Raw genomic sequence first — 18,193 nt, forward strand, 5'->3', positions numbered from 1 at the left:
GAATGATCAATGTGTGTGTGTGTGTGTGTGTGTGTGTGTGTGTGTGTGTGTGTATTTGAATGGCACTTTTCAAGTGTAGGAAGATCAATTGGAGTTAGTTATTAAGATGTTCATTTTTGTTTTAATTCACAGTGCATTAAAATTTTGTTCTCTGTGTTCTAAGGAGCTACAATATATTTCACTGTACAAAAAGACATTCCTATTTTGATCTTAAGACTACATTAGCACTTAAGTTTTCTTTAATTCTCATTTTATTTTATTTTGCCATTGTTCATAAATGAAGGTTATTTGTTTTGCTAAGATAACATTTCTAAACTACCTCACAAAAATGCAGTAGCAATTTAGATTATTTTCTCATTTCCTTTTTCTTTTTCATCCATCTTTTTTCAAGACAACTGAAACATCATTTTGCATGTTAGACAAATTATTTTTATTAAAAACAGAAAACAATATTTATAAGTAAAGATGGTGGTGGTGTTCTCCTTTCTTCATCTATTTTCATAGACATGGCAAAGGATAACAGTTTAACTGAATTTTTCATATAGAAATCTATATATCTCTAATCTCATCAGATCAAAAAAAATTACTAGTAAAATTAATACCTTTATTCTTGATTATATATTTAGTCATTTCTGAAAGTACAGTGAGTAAATATCCTGAAAATAAAGTATTTATTCATGTTTGATGAATTCATTATTTCTTGACTCCAGGACCACATGATAAATCCATTCTTCAGGGGTGCTAATGACACCCAAATTTTATGAAAGGATTAATTTATTTCAGATGTATAAGAATTTAACCCATATAATAACTTATTCACCAAATTTCACCATTTACACATTGTGATTATTTTGTCTATAAAGATTTGGTTTTTATATATATTTTTCTCTTCCTCCTACTACTAGGGATTACTTGTTTATATTAGTGATCCTACTAATACCTCAAGATAATTAGGAAATATAGAACCCAATTTAATACTTTTTCCATAGAGAGTGGGACCATATTATATTATTTGTAAGGAAAAAATATGTTATTGTAGGAATACCACAAGACTGGAAATCAGAAAACTCATGTTTGGATAATTATGTGACATTAGACAAGTGTCTTTCCTTTTTTCTAATCAAATTAACTAGACCTTTATCTATTTTGTTGGTTTTTTCATAAAACCAACTCTTAGTTTTACTTATTAATTCAATAGATTTCTTACTTTCAATTTTATTAATCTCCCCTTTGATTTTCATAATTTCTTTTTTTAAACTTTTATTTAATAATTACTTTATATTGACAGAATCCATGCCAGGGTAATTTTTTTACAACATTATCCCTTGCACTCGTTTCTCTTCCGATTTTCCCCCTCCCTCCCTCTACGCCCTCCCCTAGATGGCAAGCAGTCCTATATATGTTGGATATGTTGCAGTATATCCTAGATACAATATATGTTTGCAGAACCGAACAGTTCTCTTGTTGCACAGGGAGAATTGGATTCAGAAGGTATAAATAATCCGGGAAGAAAAACAAAAATGCAGATAGTTCACATTCGTTTCCCAGTGTTCTTTCTTTGGGTGTAGCTGCTTCTGTCCATCATTTATCAATTGAAACTCAGTTAGGTGTCTTTGTCAAAGAAATCTACTTCCATCAGAATAGATCCTCAGACAATATCGTTGTCGAAGTGTATAATGATCTCCTGGTTCTGCTTATTTCATTTAGCATCAGTTCATGTAAGTCTCTCCAAGCCTCTCTGTATTCATCCTGCTGGTCATTTCTTACAGAACAATAATATTCCATAACATTCATATACCACAATTTACCCAGCCATTCTCCAATTGATGGGCATCCATTCATTTTCCAGTTTCTAGCTACTACAAATAGGGCTGCTACAAACATTTTGGCACATACAGGTCCCTTTCCCTTCTTTAGTATTTCTTTGGGATATAAGCCCAATAGAAACACTGCTGGATCAAAGGGTATGCACAATTTGATAACTTTTTGGGCATAATTCCAGATTGCTCTCCAGAATGGCTGGATTCGTTCACAACTCCACCAACAATGCATTAGTGTCCCAGTTTTCCCGCATCCCCTCCAACATTCATCATTATTTTTTCCTGTCATCTTAGCCAATCTGACAGGTGTGTAGTGATATCTCAGAGTTGTCTTAATTTGCATTTCTCTGATCAATAATGATTTGGAACACTCTTTCATATGAGTGGTAATAGTTTCAATTTCATCCTCTAAAAATTGTCTGTTCATATCCTTTGACCATTTATCAATTGGAGAATGGCTTGATTTCTTATAAATTTGAGTCAGTTCTCTATATATTTTGGAAATGAGGCCTTTATCAGAAAAATAGAAAATTTTGATTACATCAAATTAAAAAGCCTTTGTATAAACAAAACTAATGCAAACAAGATTAAAGGGAAGCAACAAACGTTCACGTTTTCCCAGTTTGTTGCTTCCCTTCTAATCTTGTTTGCATTAGTTTTGTTTATACAAAGGCTTTTTAATTTGATGTAATTGAAATTTTCTATTTTGTGATCAGTAATGGTCTCTAGTTCATCTTTGGTCACAAATTTCTTTCTCCTCCACAAGTCTGAGAGATAAACTATTCTATGTTCTTCTAATTTATTTATAATCTCGTTCTTTATGCCTGGGTCATGGACCCATTTTGATGTTATCTTGGTATATGGTGTTAAGTGTGGGTCCATGCCTAATTTCTGCCATACTAATTTCCAATTATCCCAACAGTTTTTATCAAATAATGAATTCTTATCCCAGAAGTTAGGGTCTTTGGGTTTGTCAAACACTAGATTGCTATACTTGACTATTCTGTCTTGTGAACCTAACCTTTTCCACTGATCCACTAATCTATTTCTTAGCCAATACCACATGGTTTTGGTGACTGCTGCTTTATAATATAATTTTAGATCAGGTGCAGCTAGGCCACCTTCATTTGATTTTTTTTCATTAATTCCCTTAGATTCTAGACTTTTTATTGTTCCATATGAATTTTGTTGTTATTTTTTCTAGATCATTAAACTATTTTCTTGGAAGTCTGATTGGTATAGCACTAAATAAATAGATTAGTTTAGGGACTATTGTCAATTTTATTATGTTCGCTCGGCCGATCCAAGAGCACTTAATATTTTTCCAATTATTTAAGTCTGACTTTATTTGTGTGGAGACTTTTTTATAATTTTGCTCATATAATTCCTGACTTTCCTTTGGTAGATAGATTCCCAAATATTTTATGGTATCAACAGTTATTCTGAATGGAATTTCTCTTTGTATCTCTTGCTGTTGGGTTTTGTTGGTGATGTATAAAAATGCTGAGGATTTATGGGGATTTATTTTGTAGCCAGCTACTTTGCTAAAATTATGAATTATTTCCAATAGCTTTTTAGTAGAATCTCTGGGGTTCTCTAGGTATACCATCATATCATCTGCAAAGAGTGATAGTTTGGTTTCCTCATTGCCTACTCTAATTCCTTTAATATCTTTCTCGACTCTTATTGCCAAGGCTAGTGTTTCTAATACGATATTAAATAATAATGGTGATAGTGGGCAACCTTGCTTCACTCCAGATCTTATTGGGAAAGGTTCCAGTTTTTCCCCATTGCATATGATGCTTACGGATGGTTTTAAATATATGCTCCTGACTATTTTAAGGAAAAGTACATTTATTCCTATGCTCTCAAGTGTTTTTATTAGGAATGGATGTTGGATTTTATCAAATGCTTTTTCTGCATCTATTGTGATGATCATATGGTTTTTCTTTGTTTGGTTATTGATATAGTCAATTATGTTAATAGTTTTCCTAATATTGAACCAGCCCTGCATTCCTGGTATAAATCCTACTTGGTCATAGTGTATTATCCTGGGGATGATTTTCTGTAATCTTTTTGCTAATATTTTATTTAAGATTTTAACATCAATATTCATTAGGGAGATTGGTCTATAATTTTCTTTCTCTGTTTTCAGCCTACCTGGTTTAGGTATCAGTACCATGTCTATGTCATAAAAGGAGTTTGGTAGGACTCCTTCAATCCCTATTTTTTCAAATAGCATTGGAGTTAATTGTTCTTTAAATGTTTGGTAGAATTCACATGTAAATCCATCTGGTCCTGGGGATTTTTTCTTAGGGAGTTGATTGATAGTTTGTTCTATTTCTTTTTCTGAGATGGGACTGTTTAGGATATTTACTTCTTCCTCTGTTAGTTTGGGCAAGCTATATTTTTGGAGGTATTTTTCTATTTCATTTAAGTTGTCGAATTTATTGGCATAAAGTTGGGCAAAGTAACTCCTAATTATTGCTCTAATTTCCTCTTTGTTAGTGGCAAGTTCTCCCTTTTCATTTTTAAGACTAACAATTTGATTTTCCTCTTTCCTTTTTTTAATCAGATTTACTAAGGGTTTGTCTATTTTGTTGGTTTTTTCATAGAACCAACTCTTAGTTTTATTAATTAATTCAATAGTTTTTTTACTTTCAATTTTATTGATCTCTCCTTTTATTTTTAGAATTTCAAGTTTAGTGTTTGACTGGGGGTTTTTAATTTGTTCCTTTTCTAGCATTTTTAGTTGCAAGCCCAATTCATTGACCTTCTCTTTCTCTATTTTATACAAATAGGCCTCTAGAGATATGAAATTTCCCCTTATTACCACTTTGGCTGCATCCCATACATTTTGGTATGATGTCTCATTATTATCGTTTTCTTGGGTGAAGTTATTAATTATGTCTATGATTTGCTGTTTCACCCAATCATTCTTTAGTATGAGATTATTTAGTTTCCAATTATTTTTTGGTCTACTTCCCCCTGGTTTTTTGTTAAATGTAATTTTCATTGCATCGTGGTCTGAAAAGGATGCATTTACTATTTCTGCCTTACTGCATTTGAGTTTGAGGTTTTTATGTCCTAATATATGGTCAATTTTTGTATAGGTTCCATGAACTGCTGAAAAGAAAGTGTATTCCTTTCTGTCTCCATTACATTTTCTCCAGAGATCTATCATATCTAACTTTTCTAGTATTCTATTTACCTCTTTGACTTCTTTTTTATTTATTTTGTGATTTGATTTATCTAATTCTGAGAGTGCAAGGTTAAGATCTCCCACTATTATAGTTTTACTGTCTATTTCTTCTTGCAGCTCTCTTAATTTCTCTTTTAAGAATTTAGATGCTACACCACTTGGTGCATATATGTTTAATATAGATAGTGCTTCATTATCCATGCTACCTTTTAGCAAGATATAGTGCCCTTCCTTATCTCTTTTAATTAGATCAATTTTTGCTTTAGCTCAATCTGAGATCAGGATGGCTACCCCTGCTTTTTTGACTTCGCCTGAAGCATAGTAGATTTTGCTCCAACCTTTTACCTTTAACCTGCATGTATCTCCCCGCTTCAGGTGTGTTTCCTGTAAACAACATATTGTAGGATTCTGGCTTTTAATCCATTCTGCTAACCGCTTCCTCTTTATGGGGGAGTTTACCCCATTCACATTTATGGTTAGAATGACCAATTCTGTATTACTTGCCATCTTGTTAACCCCGGTTTATGCTTTTCTCCCTTCTTTCCCCTTTTCCCCCCTTCCCAGTATTAAGCTTGTGAGCACCACTTGCTTCTCACAGCCTTCCCTTTTTAGTATCCCTCCCCCCGCCTTAGAGTTCCTCCCCCTATCTTACCCCTTTCCCTCCCAGTTTCCATATTCCCTTCCACTTAGCTTATTCCTTCCCTTTTCACTTTTCCCTTCTCACTTTTCAATGAGGTGGGAGAAGTTTCACCATAGATTGAATATGTCTTAAGATTTTTCACTTAAAGCCAATTCTGAAGGCAGTAAGATACCTACTATATTCATCCCCCTCCATTCTTTCTCTCAGATATAATAGGTTTCCTATGCCTCTTCATGAGATGTACTACCCCCACTTTACCCTTTTTCTGGTACAATGTCCTTTCCACATCAGTTTCTAGAACAAGGTATACTTGTATTCTTTATACATCTATATAGCCGAAATATAGTTCCCAAGATTAATCTTTACCTTTTTAGATTTCTCTTGAGTTCTATATTTGTAGATCAAACTTTTTGTTAAGTTCTGGCTTTTTCATCAAAAATAGGTGAAATTCGCTTACTTCGTTGAATGTCCATCTTCTTCCCTGGAAAAAGATGCTCATTCTCGCTGGGTAAGTTATTTTTGGTTGCATACCAAGTTCCTTAGCCTTTCGGAATATCATATTCCAGGCCCTTCGATCTTTTAATGTGGATGCTGCCAGATCCTGGGTGATCCTTATTGTGGCTCCTTGTTACTTGAATTGGGTTTTTCTAGCCACTTGCAATATTTTTTCCTTCATCTGAGGGTTCTGGCATTTGGCCACTATATTCCTTGGTGTTTTGATTTTAGGATCCCTTTCAGTGGATGATCGATGAATCCTTTCAATGTTTATTTTTTCCTCTGTTCCTATGACTTCTGGGCAGTTCTCTTTGATAATTTCCTGGAAAATAGTGTCCAGGCTCTTTTTTACATCATGCTTTTCTGGAAGTCCAATGATTCTCAGATTGTCTCTCCTGGATCTGTTTTCCAGGTCTGTTGTCTTCCCCAGAAGGTATTTCACATTCTTTTCCATTGTTTGATTTTTTTGGATTTGCTTGACTGATTCTTCTTGTCTCCTCGAGTCATTCAATTCCAATTGTTCAATTCTGATTTTCAGTGAAGTATTTTCTTCACTCACTTTTTAAAAATCTTTTTCTAATTGTCCCATTGAGTTCTTTTGTTCTGTGGAATTTTTTTCCATTCTGCCAATTTTGTTTTTTAGAGAGCTATTTTCTGTTTCCAGTTCACTGATCCTATTTTTCAAGGATTTTATTTCTTTATCCAGTCTCTCTTTAACTGAGTGGGATGACTTCTCCAGGCTCTTTTACCAAGCCTCCCTCTCCTTTTCCTATTTTTCTTCTAGCTCTCTTGTGAGAGTCTTTTTAATTTCCTCCATGAGATTCATCTGTGCTGAGGAACAGATGATTTCCTCCTTTGGGGCTTCACCTGGAGACTGTTTGTTTTTAGTCTCCTCAGGATTTAGAGTCTGCTCTCTATCTGTATAGAAGCTGTCAAGGGTTAAAGTCCTCTTCAGTTTCTTGCTTATTCTGTCTAATAATCAAAGACAAACTAGCAAAGAATAAAAGAAAAAAACTGGAGTCTTTCTTTGGGGGAGGGGCTGGGTGGTGTTACCGAGCTTCCTCTACAGACTGTGGGGGCAGCAGTGAGGCACTAACCCGACTGTGCTGCGTCTGCGCTCTGAGATCCCAGAGCGTACTGAGTCACTGTGGGGAGGGACGAGGGGGGGGTGGCCAGGTCCTGAGAGACTCCAGCTGTTTGGGGTTGTATTCTTCACCCCCAGTGTTTTTAGCTTCTCTGCTGGGCTGCTGACTTGCTGCCAGGGCAAAGTATCCAGTCCTGTAGCAAAGCTCTCCCCGCAGAGACAGCTGCGATCACTCCCCACCCCCTCTCCAGTCTGCTCCCGTGCTCTCACTGCCGCTGCGCCACCTGCCTCCGATCTAAAACCATCCCAGCCCTCCAGTAAAGACAGACCTTTCTTGGCAAATCTCAAGGATGGCTTCTCTTGGTAACTATTTGTGAATTTTTTTTTTCAGTCAAGCATTAATTCAGAGGCTTGTAATGAAATGGATAGTGAGAGAAAGTAAGGAGCTACACAGCTATGTGCCTCCTCTCCGCCATCTTAACCAGAAGTCGATTTTCATAATTTCAAATTTGGTTTTTAATTAAGGATTTTTAATTTGTTCTTTTCTTAATTTTTAATTTCTCTATTTTATACAAGTAAGCATCTAGAGATATAAAATTTCCCCTAATAAGTCCTTTGACTGCATCCCAAAACTTAGGTATGTTGTCTCATTATTACCATTGTTTTGGATGCAAGTATTGATTGTGTCTATGACTTGTTTCACCACTCATTCTTTATGATTAGATTATTTAATATTCAATTAATTTTTGGTCTATTTTCCCTTGACCTTTTATTGCATATAATTTTTATTGCATCATCATCTGAAAAATGCATTTGTTATTTTTGTCTTTCTGCATTTGGTTTTCAAGGTTTGTATGTTCTAATAAATAGTCAGTTTTTGTATAGGTTCCATGAACTGCTGAGAAAAAAGTATATTCCTTTTTCTCTCCATTCAGTTTTCTCCAAAGAGCTACCATATCTAATTTTTATAAAATTGCATTTACATACTTAACTTATTTCTTATTTATTTTATGGTTCAATTGATCTAGTTCTGAGAGAGCAATGTTGAGATCCCTCAGTAGTGTAGTTTTGCTGTTTATTTCTTCTTACAGCTCTCTTAACTTCTCTAGGAATTTGGATACTATACCACTTAGTGCATATATGTTTAATACTGATATTATTTCATTAGCTACGGTACCCTTTAGCAAAATATATTTTCCTCTCTTATCTCTTTTAATTAAATCTAGTTTTGTTTTTACTTGATCTGAGATTAGGATTGCTACCCCTGAATAATTTTTACTTCACCTAAAGCATAATAGATTCTGCTCCAGCCTTTTACTTTTACACTGTATGTATCACTCTGTTTTATGTGTGTTTCTTGTAAGCAACATATGGTAGAATTCAGGCTTTTTATCCAGTCTGCTATCCATTTCTGTTTTATGGGTAATTTCAACTCATTCACATTCACAGTTAAAATGACTAATTCTGTATTTCCTGCCATCTTATTTACTCCAAGTTATGCTTTTCTCTTTCCTTTTTCTGTTTCCCTCCCCGCTCAGTATTTTGCTTCTGATCATCACTTTCCTCACTAGCTCTTTCCCTTTATAGCCTCTCCCCCCTTTCTTATGCCTTTCCCCTACTATTTCTGTTTTCTTTACTATTAGCCTTCTCTTTCATTTCCCCTTCTCCCTTCCATGTCCTATAAAGTGAGAGGATTTTAGCTGTGAAATCAAATATGTCTAATATCTCTCTTTGACCCAAATCTGATGATACTAAGATTCACACAATGTTCATCCCCCTCTCTTCTTTCCCTCAATTATAATAGGTCTTCTTTGTCTTTTCATAAGATGTAATTTTCCTCATTTTACCTTTATTTTCTTCTATTTACAGTACAATTCCCTTTCCATCTTTAGTTTCTTTTTCATATTACTACAATAAAATCAAATTATACCCACATTCTCTAAGTATAATCATAACAGAGATACAGTTCTCAAGAGTTCTTTCCTTTTCACCTTTTTATGCTTCTCTTGGGTTCTGTATTTGGAGATCAAATTTTTAGTTCAGCTCTGGTTCTTTCATCAGAAATAAATTAAATTCACCTAGATGTCCATATTCTTCCCTGAAAGATAATGCACAGTTTAACTGGATAGTTGATTCTTGGCAGCAATCCAAATTCCTTTGCCTCTCAGAATATCAGATTCCAGGCCTTTGATCCTTTAAGGTAGAAGCTGCTAATTTGGGATAATCCTGATTGATACTCTTCAATATTTGAATTGTTTCTTTCTGGCTGTTTTTGTTATATTTTTCCTTGAGCTGATAATTCTGAAATTTAGTTAAGATTTTCCGTGGAGTTTTCATTTTAGGGTCTCATTAGGGATGTGATCTTTGAATTCTTTCAATGGCTATTTTACCTTCTCATTCTAGGACATCAGGACAATTTTCCTTGATGATTTCCTGAAAGATGGTGTCTAGGATCTTTTTTAATCATTGTTTTCAGGAAGTGCCATAATCCTTAAATTATCTCTCTGATCTCTATTTTTTAGATTAGTTGTTTTTACAAAGAAGTATTTTCCATTTTCTTCTTTTTATCATTTTGTTTTGTTTTGTTTTGTTTGGCTGATTCTTGATGTCTCATTGAGTCATTAATTTCCATTTTTTTCAATTCTAATTTTTAGTGAATTATTTTCTTCATTTATCTTTTTTATCTCCTTTTGTATTTGGCCAATTGAATTTTTAAATGAGTTGTTTTGTCCTATGGATTATTTTTCCATTTCACAAATTCTGTTTTTCAATGAACTGGTTTCTTTTTCATATCTGTTTTATAAGGATATACTTTTTCCATTTCCTAAAATCTATTTTGTAGAGAGTTAAATGTTTTTCCCATTTCATCATATCTATTTTTTAAGGAGTTTTCTTCAGATAATTTCTGTTTTTATTTTCCATACTGTCTTGAAAAGATTTCATTTCTTTTCCCTATTTTTCTTCTCTCTTTTAAGATTCTTTTTGAATTCTTCCAAGACAGCCTTATGAAATGGGGACCAACTCATATCAAACTTTGGAGCTTCATATGAAGCTGATTTGCCTTTAGGAACCTCAGGGTTTGGTGTCTATTCTTCTCTCTCTCCATAAAAGCTGTTTATGATCAGAGTTCTTTTTTTTTTTTTTTTTTTTTGTCCATTTTTTTTTTTTAATGTTGATGTCTGATTTTAAAGTAAAGGGGTGACAGTCACTTTCGTTTGCCCTAGAGCTGGTGTTTCTGACTGACTTCCAGTGGTGGGTAGGTGTGGCCAAGTCCTGTTTTCTGGGGTTCAGGGGCTCACAATTTACCTTTTGTATTTGCGTTGGGTGTCTTATTGCAAATATGCTGTTCCACTAGCTTGTAACCAGTACGGAGTAGCCCAAGAGCCTCAAGTAAATTCCCAGGTTCACAGACTCTGCAACACTCTGATTCCCTGCCCCAGCTTCTTGCCCTGGGCTCCCTGAACTGTTTTGGTCTGGGCTCCACAGTTTTGCTCTCTGCCCAATTGAAACAGACCTTTTCTGAAATTATTCTAAAGTTTTTTCTTCTGGAAATTTGTTGTATTCCAAATGTTTGTAGGTTCTGCTGCTCCAAAACCAGTTCAGAGGCATAATCTGCTGTTGATCTGAGGAAAGCTCAGAGAAGGTTATATAGATACCCTGTCTACTTTCTGCCATCTTGGCTCTGCTCCCCTGATTTATATTTCATTTAGGAAATCTTCATTTCTATCAATGATCAGCTTAAGGGTTACCTCTTTTATAAGACATTCTCTTCTACCCTATATGGAAGATGCATCTCCCATACTTTTTCTTTCTTTCTTTTTTTTCTTTCTTTTCTTTTCTTTCTGAGGCAATTGGATTAAGGAAATTTGCCCAGGGTCACACAGCTAGGAAGTGTTAAGTCTTTGAGGACAGATTTGAACTCAGGTCTTCCTGACTTCAAGGCTGGTATGCTATCCTCTGTGCCATCTAGCTGTCCCCTTTGTACTTTCTTAAAACACTTTGAATATTCATTTTATACATATACGAGTACTACTATAACAGTAACAACCATCACAACAATTACTACTACTAAGACTACTACTGGTACTACTATGATTATTACTACTACTTTTTTATAGTATATATCATACTTTTTTAAATACTTGTCTTACAACTTGCTTTTATAATGCAAACTCCAAAAGGACATAGATGGTGTCACTTTTTTTTTTATTTTTTCAGATAGAAGCAAATGCAATGACTTACTAATAAGAGACAATTAATGTTTGATAAACTGAATAAAATTCAATCTAAATGCTGACCTGGACTCCTGGCAATTTCTTTTCTCATTCTAGTGTGTCAAGTAAAAAAAAAAAAAAAAGAATGTGCATTCTTCCTCAGGAATAAATAAGGCAACTAGGAAAGTCCACAAATGAGAAATTGGTAGTGATTTGTTATGGTTAAATGTCAAGTAGAATTGAGAAAATATTTTGTTTTCTTTACTCTTTTTATCCCCATACTTCCAAGGCAAATAATAAAAGATAACATGAAAAAACTCACTGTCCCATTTAGGAGAGATTTATCACACACAGACACACACACACACACACACACACACACACACACACACACACCACAACTATATATTATATTCTTTTGTGCACATTTTTTGTGCTAAGAAGATACTTATATGAGGGTACAATTAAAATTCACAGAGCTTGGAAAATCATTGTGGAGAAAGATGGAAGGGTAACTATGAAGTTTCAAACTTGGGTATTTAAGAAGATAGTGGTAGAAACATCAGAAATTAGAAAATTGGCAAGAAGTTAAAAATTTGAAAGATGTTCTGAATTTAGTTTTAATCTGATAACTTGAAGGCACTTGCAGGAAATAAAAAGTTAACTGGCTAGTATTTGCAGTTTTAAAACTGGAACTTAAGGAGCAATGTGGAGGTGAAGAGAAAGACCTAAATAAATATTGGTGTGAGAATAGAGGAAAGAACAGTGTCATGGAAGCTGAGAAAAGAAAAAGGACTTGTGAGGATTATTCCATCATGTCAGATTTTGCATAAAGATCAATTTAAATTGAAACTGAGACAAAGTGATTGGATTTAATGATCTAGAGATTTTCAGTAGTTTTGCAGGCCAATGGAATAATTTAAGCAAAAGTGAAGGGAGAGAAAACAAACAACACTACCAAAACCAACAAGCCTCTAGTAATATAGGGGAAAGATTATGTTTTTGTCTTGTAAGTGACTTATCTAAGCATTTAACAGTGATGAAAAAGCTTCAATGAGATGTGTATAGTCAATCCAAGGAGATTAATAGGATTCTGGATTCATGATTCTGATTCATGGAGTGCCTTCTCTACAAAAGAATCTATAGCAGAAGGTCATGATAATCCATGAGGTCAAAAAGAGAGACAAAGGGGAAGAAAAGTGACAGGGAATCTATATTAAGTGCTGTGTTTAGCTTCTGAAGGCCAAAATGAATGATAATCATGATATTTTTTGAGTGTGGTGCCAATGCAGGTGTGTGAAGAAGCTCATATAAAGCAAGTAATTATAAAAACAATTACAATCCAATAAAGACATTTGGAACCGAATCATATGAAATATAAAATGGCATTGCTTAGATGAGCCAAATGCCCTACAATGTTGGAAATGGAATTATTCCCAGTTTATAGCAGTGTACGTCGGCCCTTTTTCTAAGGTTATAGGGAAGAAATACCTTTCAGTAGCTTATTCAAAAGCTGATCAACAGAAATTATTGTATATTAAATGGGAAGGCATTTAAATGAAACTACCTACACACACCTATTATGCCCTCAATTTAATTGGTAGATATAGAAATAACATCTACATTTAGTTATTATAAATGAAACAGGAAAATCCTCTAGTGGCAGGTAGCCAATTCATGCGGCATAGGGCCAATCTAAAAATTGAAGCCATGCAGAAAGAGAATTATGAAGTTGAGAGAGAAATGGAGGGAGGAAGGGAAGGAAGGGAGAAACAGAGAGACAGAAAGAGAAAGAGAGGGAGGAGAATTAGGATGCCTTTTAAACCTTTGTGTCTGTATACACATGAAAATTTCTTGCAGAATATATATTCTTTATTTGCTTTTTTAAAATGTCCTTAACTTACTTATAAATTGTAATTACAACTTAGTAACTGAAAGAAGTGAATTCAGTAACTACCTTCTTGTGGGTGTATGTGTGCATATGTGAGAGGGAGAGAAAGATAAAGAAAAAGACAGAGAGAGAGAGAACAAATGACTTATAGTTGGAATGTCAGATTTCACACTTGAAAAAAAAATAAGCTGACTAAACTAAATTAAATTTAAAACAGGCATTTATGCCAGACATAATGGTATATGCTTGTAATCCTTCTTTTGGTGGGATGTTGAGGTTGTTGGATTCCTTGAGCTTAGAAGGTATGAGCTAAAGTAAGACTAAAGTTGAAGTACTTAATCCAGCACCTAAACCAGTGATCCTACATTGAGGGACCATTAGACTATCTGAGGAGTAAGTGGGCAGAGGCCCCAAATCAGGTAATACAAAGCTTCAATGAAGACCAGCAGTGTGATCAGACCTGTGAATGGATATTGCCCTACTACTGTAACTGAAACAGGGAAAGCAAGTATTAAAAGGAAAAAAAAAAAAAAAAAGATCATTTATTAGTTGAATAATTTGTGTCAGATGCTTTGCTAGATTCTAAGTGATCAAAGTAATCAAAGGAAAAAAAAAACAAAATGCATTATATTATACTGGGAGAGCAAATACGTATAAAGAAAATAATTGTATAAAAAGAAAAAATAAATAAAATTTTGAGTGCAAGGGAAGCACTTATAAGTGTACCAATACTTAGAAGGTGGTGATATGCAATTTTAGGAAAGGCCTTTGCTAAGCAGCTGCACTTGGCCTGATCCTCAAAAGAAATTAGGAATTCTGAAAGGAAAAGGTTAAACCTTTTCTGAATTTCAGTTTTCTCATCTTTAAAAACAAACAAACAATGCCCCCCCAAAAAACAAACAAACAAAAAAAAAACCCACAGGTCTCTAATGCCACTTGTAGCCCTCAGTATTAAGAATCACTTTTTAAATAAAGTTAATAATCAATTAAAAATAATATTAAGATCTACTATATATTAGCTACTATGGTAGGCATGAGGAATACAAAGGTGTTCCTTTGAGTCAGACCTTGACTTCCAAGGGCTTATCTGATTCTATCTACTTGACATACTATGTTCATTTGTAAAATAAATGTGCAATAAACAAAAGATAATTGGGGGTTGGGGAAACAGCTGTGGAGATTACTAAAGACCCTTGTAAGAGGTTTTGTTTGTTTGTTTGTTATTTAGGTCAGCTGTGAAAGAAATTAGGGATATCATGAATAGAGAAGGGATAATTTCTAGATATTGGACAGTCTGATCAAAGACACAGAAGTAGGAGATTGGGATATTTTCTGTGAATAAGAACAAAAAAGCCACTTTGGCTCTATGTTATGGTGCAGGAAAAAAAATATGCATGTATATATATATATATATATATATATATATATATAGTATGCTGGTGTTCAAATATAAAGGACTTTAAATGGTACAAAAGAAGTAAAAGCACTAATGGAATTTTGCTAATCAGTGAAATGATATGGTGATCAAAATTGTACATTTCAGAAATGCTACTTTGGAAGTTTTGCAGATGATAAACTATAGAAAGAAGGAATTTGAGGTGAGAGGATAAAAAGTTAGGTAAACTGTCTAAGCAAGAAGTTTTGAAGGTATGAATGAGAGTAGTAATGATGTGAGTGGATGTGAGAAACTGGAAATGAGAAATGAATATGAGGAATAAAATGACAATTTTGTTTATGAATGGATCTTAGGTCATGTCATGGTGAAAGTATTAATTAAAACTGAACAACATTCTTGATAGATATTTATGATATTTTCCTATTTTTTTCATTTTTTGTTTAATAATAACAGGAATATAAAATTTTGATAAATTTGTGTTAAATTTTCTGTCAACTCACCTTAAAAGTCCCATTTGATGAATATGGTATAGCTAAAATGGCATTGGGATCAAAAGATATGCATTTTATGCCTGATTCTTCCATTTACTAGTCTTTATAGATAAGTTTCCTAGATCTTATCACATAATCTCTTTGAGTTTCTGTTTTCTCACCATTAAAATTAATTAGCATATTATACTGGACTAAGCTAATTTCCTGTAATTGATTGGTGTGACAGAGAATGAGACAAGAAAGTATAAATTTTTTGAACATTTTATGTAAGCGTTAAGCATTTAAATTTTGAGAGGGAGAGGGAAGAAGACAGGAAACATGAGGGGTGTCTCATTTTGTTATCTTTAAATAGTTTCTATTGCTGACATCAGTAGTCAGAAGTATGGCCTTAGCTTAAACATTATGAAAAGAAATTCAAACCTTTATTCTAAGAACATTAAGAGTGAAGATGGAGAGTTGGAAAGGTTTCTTGTTACAGGAATTGGCACCATCACTGATATTATCTAAAAATCTATCATTCAGGACTACAAAAGAGTGTGATAAAGAATCAATGTCAAGAAAGGTCTAGTGAAAGTGATAGGTTCAAGCTACCAAACCACTTATAGCAAAGGTTTATCAGGATGATTCCAACTAATGGACTGGGATGGTTCACTCATTTAATGCAAAAACAATTATTCTTTGTCCCTTTTACAATTTGATGGCAAATGTATGTATTTAGAAAGTAGGTCCAGTGATTAGTGAAAAAGATTGACTCAAGAATTAATCATGCCATGTTCACAACAAATTTTATGTGGCCCTGGAGTATAATTCATCCTGCAAGGATTGAAAAAAGATTGTAGAATTTTACTTAACAGCAATGTGACAATTTAATCTTCCTCCCCTTATTAAAAAATGGAGTTCCAGTTTTATTGAATTACTTTGAATATACTTTCCAACATATCTTCTGACGTGTACCCTTAAAATTAAAATCCTTTAGTGTTGGAATCCTTACTAATTGCTAACTAATTAGAGTTGATCTAATCTTACAAGAAGATTTTGGCCAGAACCTGAAACAAGGTACTAAGTAGAACTAATTAATACAAGGCTTGTGTTCACACCTTTACTCATTGGAGTCCACAAGTATGCTAGCTTCACAAAGTACAATTTCTAACTTCAAGGGAGTCCACACCTTAAAGCTCTTTGGGCCAGAGAGCACTATGGGAGAAAACCCATAATCCCATTCTCTCAGAAGGTTCACATATAAGGCGAGACAGCCATTCGAGAATACATTTTTTCCTCTTGGCTGGCTGATCGCGCTGGACTCGAGAGGAACGACTCTGGTGCAGAGAACACTTTGATGGATTTCAGTGGAGCTACGCCAGAAGCCCTCTCTCCGCGGCAGGTTGGTGGCTGGGCTCCCCAGAAGGAGTCAAGAGAGACATTCCATCTCTGTGTTGGTTGGAGGCAGAAGAAAGCAGAGGCAGAGGCTGAAGGAAAGAACCTTTGGATTTGGAGACATCCAAAGGGCTCTAAGCCTCTAAATCGGCTGTGCTCTGAGAAGAACAAGAACTCCAGCATTTGAACTCTAACACTTTAGGACAAGGGATGTTTTTGCTTTTGTTTTGGTATGGTAAACCAAAACATAGTTTGTTTAATAATTTGTTTTTCTACTTACCATCTTTGAAAGAGGAAAGAGGAAGATGGGAGGGAGAAAATTTTCGTACTCAAAATCTTGTAAAAATGAACGCTAAAAGTGTTCTTGACATATAACTAGGGAAAAATAAAATACTCTATTAAAAAAAAAGTAGCATTTGAGTACCTGTATGGAGGATGGATTGGAAAGGAGAAAAACTAGAGACTAGGAGACCAGTTAAGAGATTCTTACAATACTTTAGGTGAGAGGTGAGAAGAATCTGAACTAGTATGACTCTGGAATAAGGGAAGGAAAATAAAACAGAAAGATGAGATATTAAGAAATTATAATAGGTAAGAACCAGCAAAAAATTGAATATGGAGAGTGAGGAAGATTAGTGTTAAGGATGATGTCAAGTTTAAGAACTCAGATGATTAAAAAAAAGATAGTATTCTTAATTAAAATGGGAAAGCTGGGGGAAGGGATGAGTTTGAAGCAGTAGTGTGTGGGTAAATTTAACAATTGGCTCTCTAAATAGACAAAACACACTTTTAAGTTGAATTTGCATTTTTAACATTTTCTCTGCCATTCACCTATATTTTGGCACTTAAAAAAGCCGATAGCTCAAAAAATAATGTTGATTGTTTATTTTGTTTTTGTTTCTCACCAAAAGCTGAAGAAGCTACTTTTTAGAAACTAATATCTTGCTTGTGAACTAGAGAATATCTCACTATGTACCCAATTTTTATCTGCAACTAGCCATTTATGTGACCTGACCAGAAATCTATTTATCTAGTTAAATCTCATCTCCCTTTCTTATTGGCCCTTGTCTTAATGGTTGTGATTCCAGTTCCTTCTTCTCTATTTCTCCATAATAATGATCTCTTTGGTACTAATACATGCCTGTGGAAATTCCAGGTATTGGACCCTGGCTATTATGTTAAATTCTTTGAACCTGAGGAATATGTATATATATTCCTTGATAAAATGAACTTGGGCTTGTTGTCTAATAGGCAGGAAAGTATAGGTCTCACTCTCTTAGATGTGAATCAGATAGATAATGACTTTCCCACAAAAGCCTGGATTCTAGCAAAATATTTGATAACATGTCTTGTGTTCTACTTGTGGACAACATGTACCAAAATATGTACCAAAATTATATTGTTACAACAGTTTATTATAGAATGAAGGACAGAATTAAAAAGTTTTCATTTTCATCTATCCATCTGGGATTTAGGGGTTTTCTTAGATAAGATACTAGAATGGTTTGCTATCCTTCAGCTCATTTTACAGATAAGAAACTGAGATAACAGGGTTAAATGACTTGCCCATGGTCATACCAAGATCT

This window comes from Antechinus flavipes, chromosome 3 (genome assembly GCF_016432865.1).
Source record: "Antechinus flavipes isolate AdamAnt ecotype Samford, QLD, Australia chromosome 3, AdamAnt_v2, whole genome shotgun sequence".
NCBI lineage: Eukaryota > Metazoa > Chordata > Mammalia > Dasyuromorphia > Dasyuridae > Antechinus > Antechinus flavipes.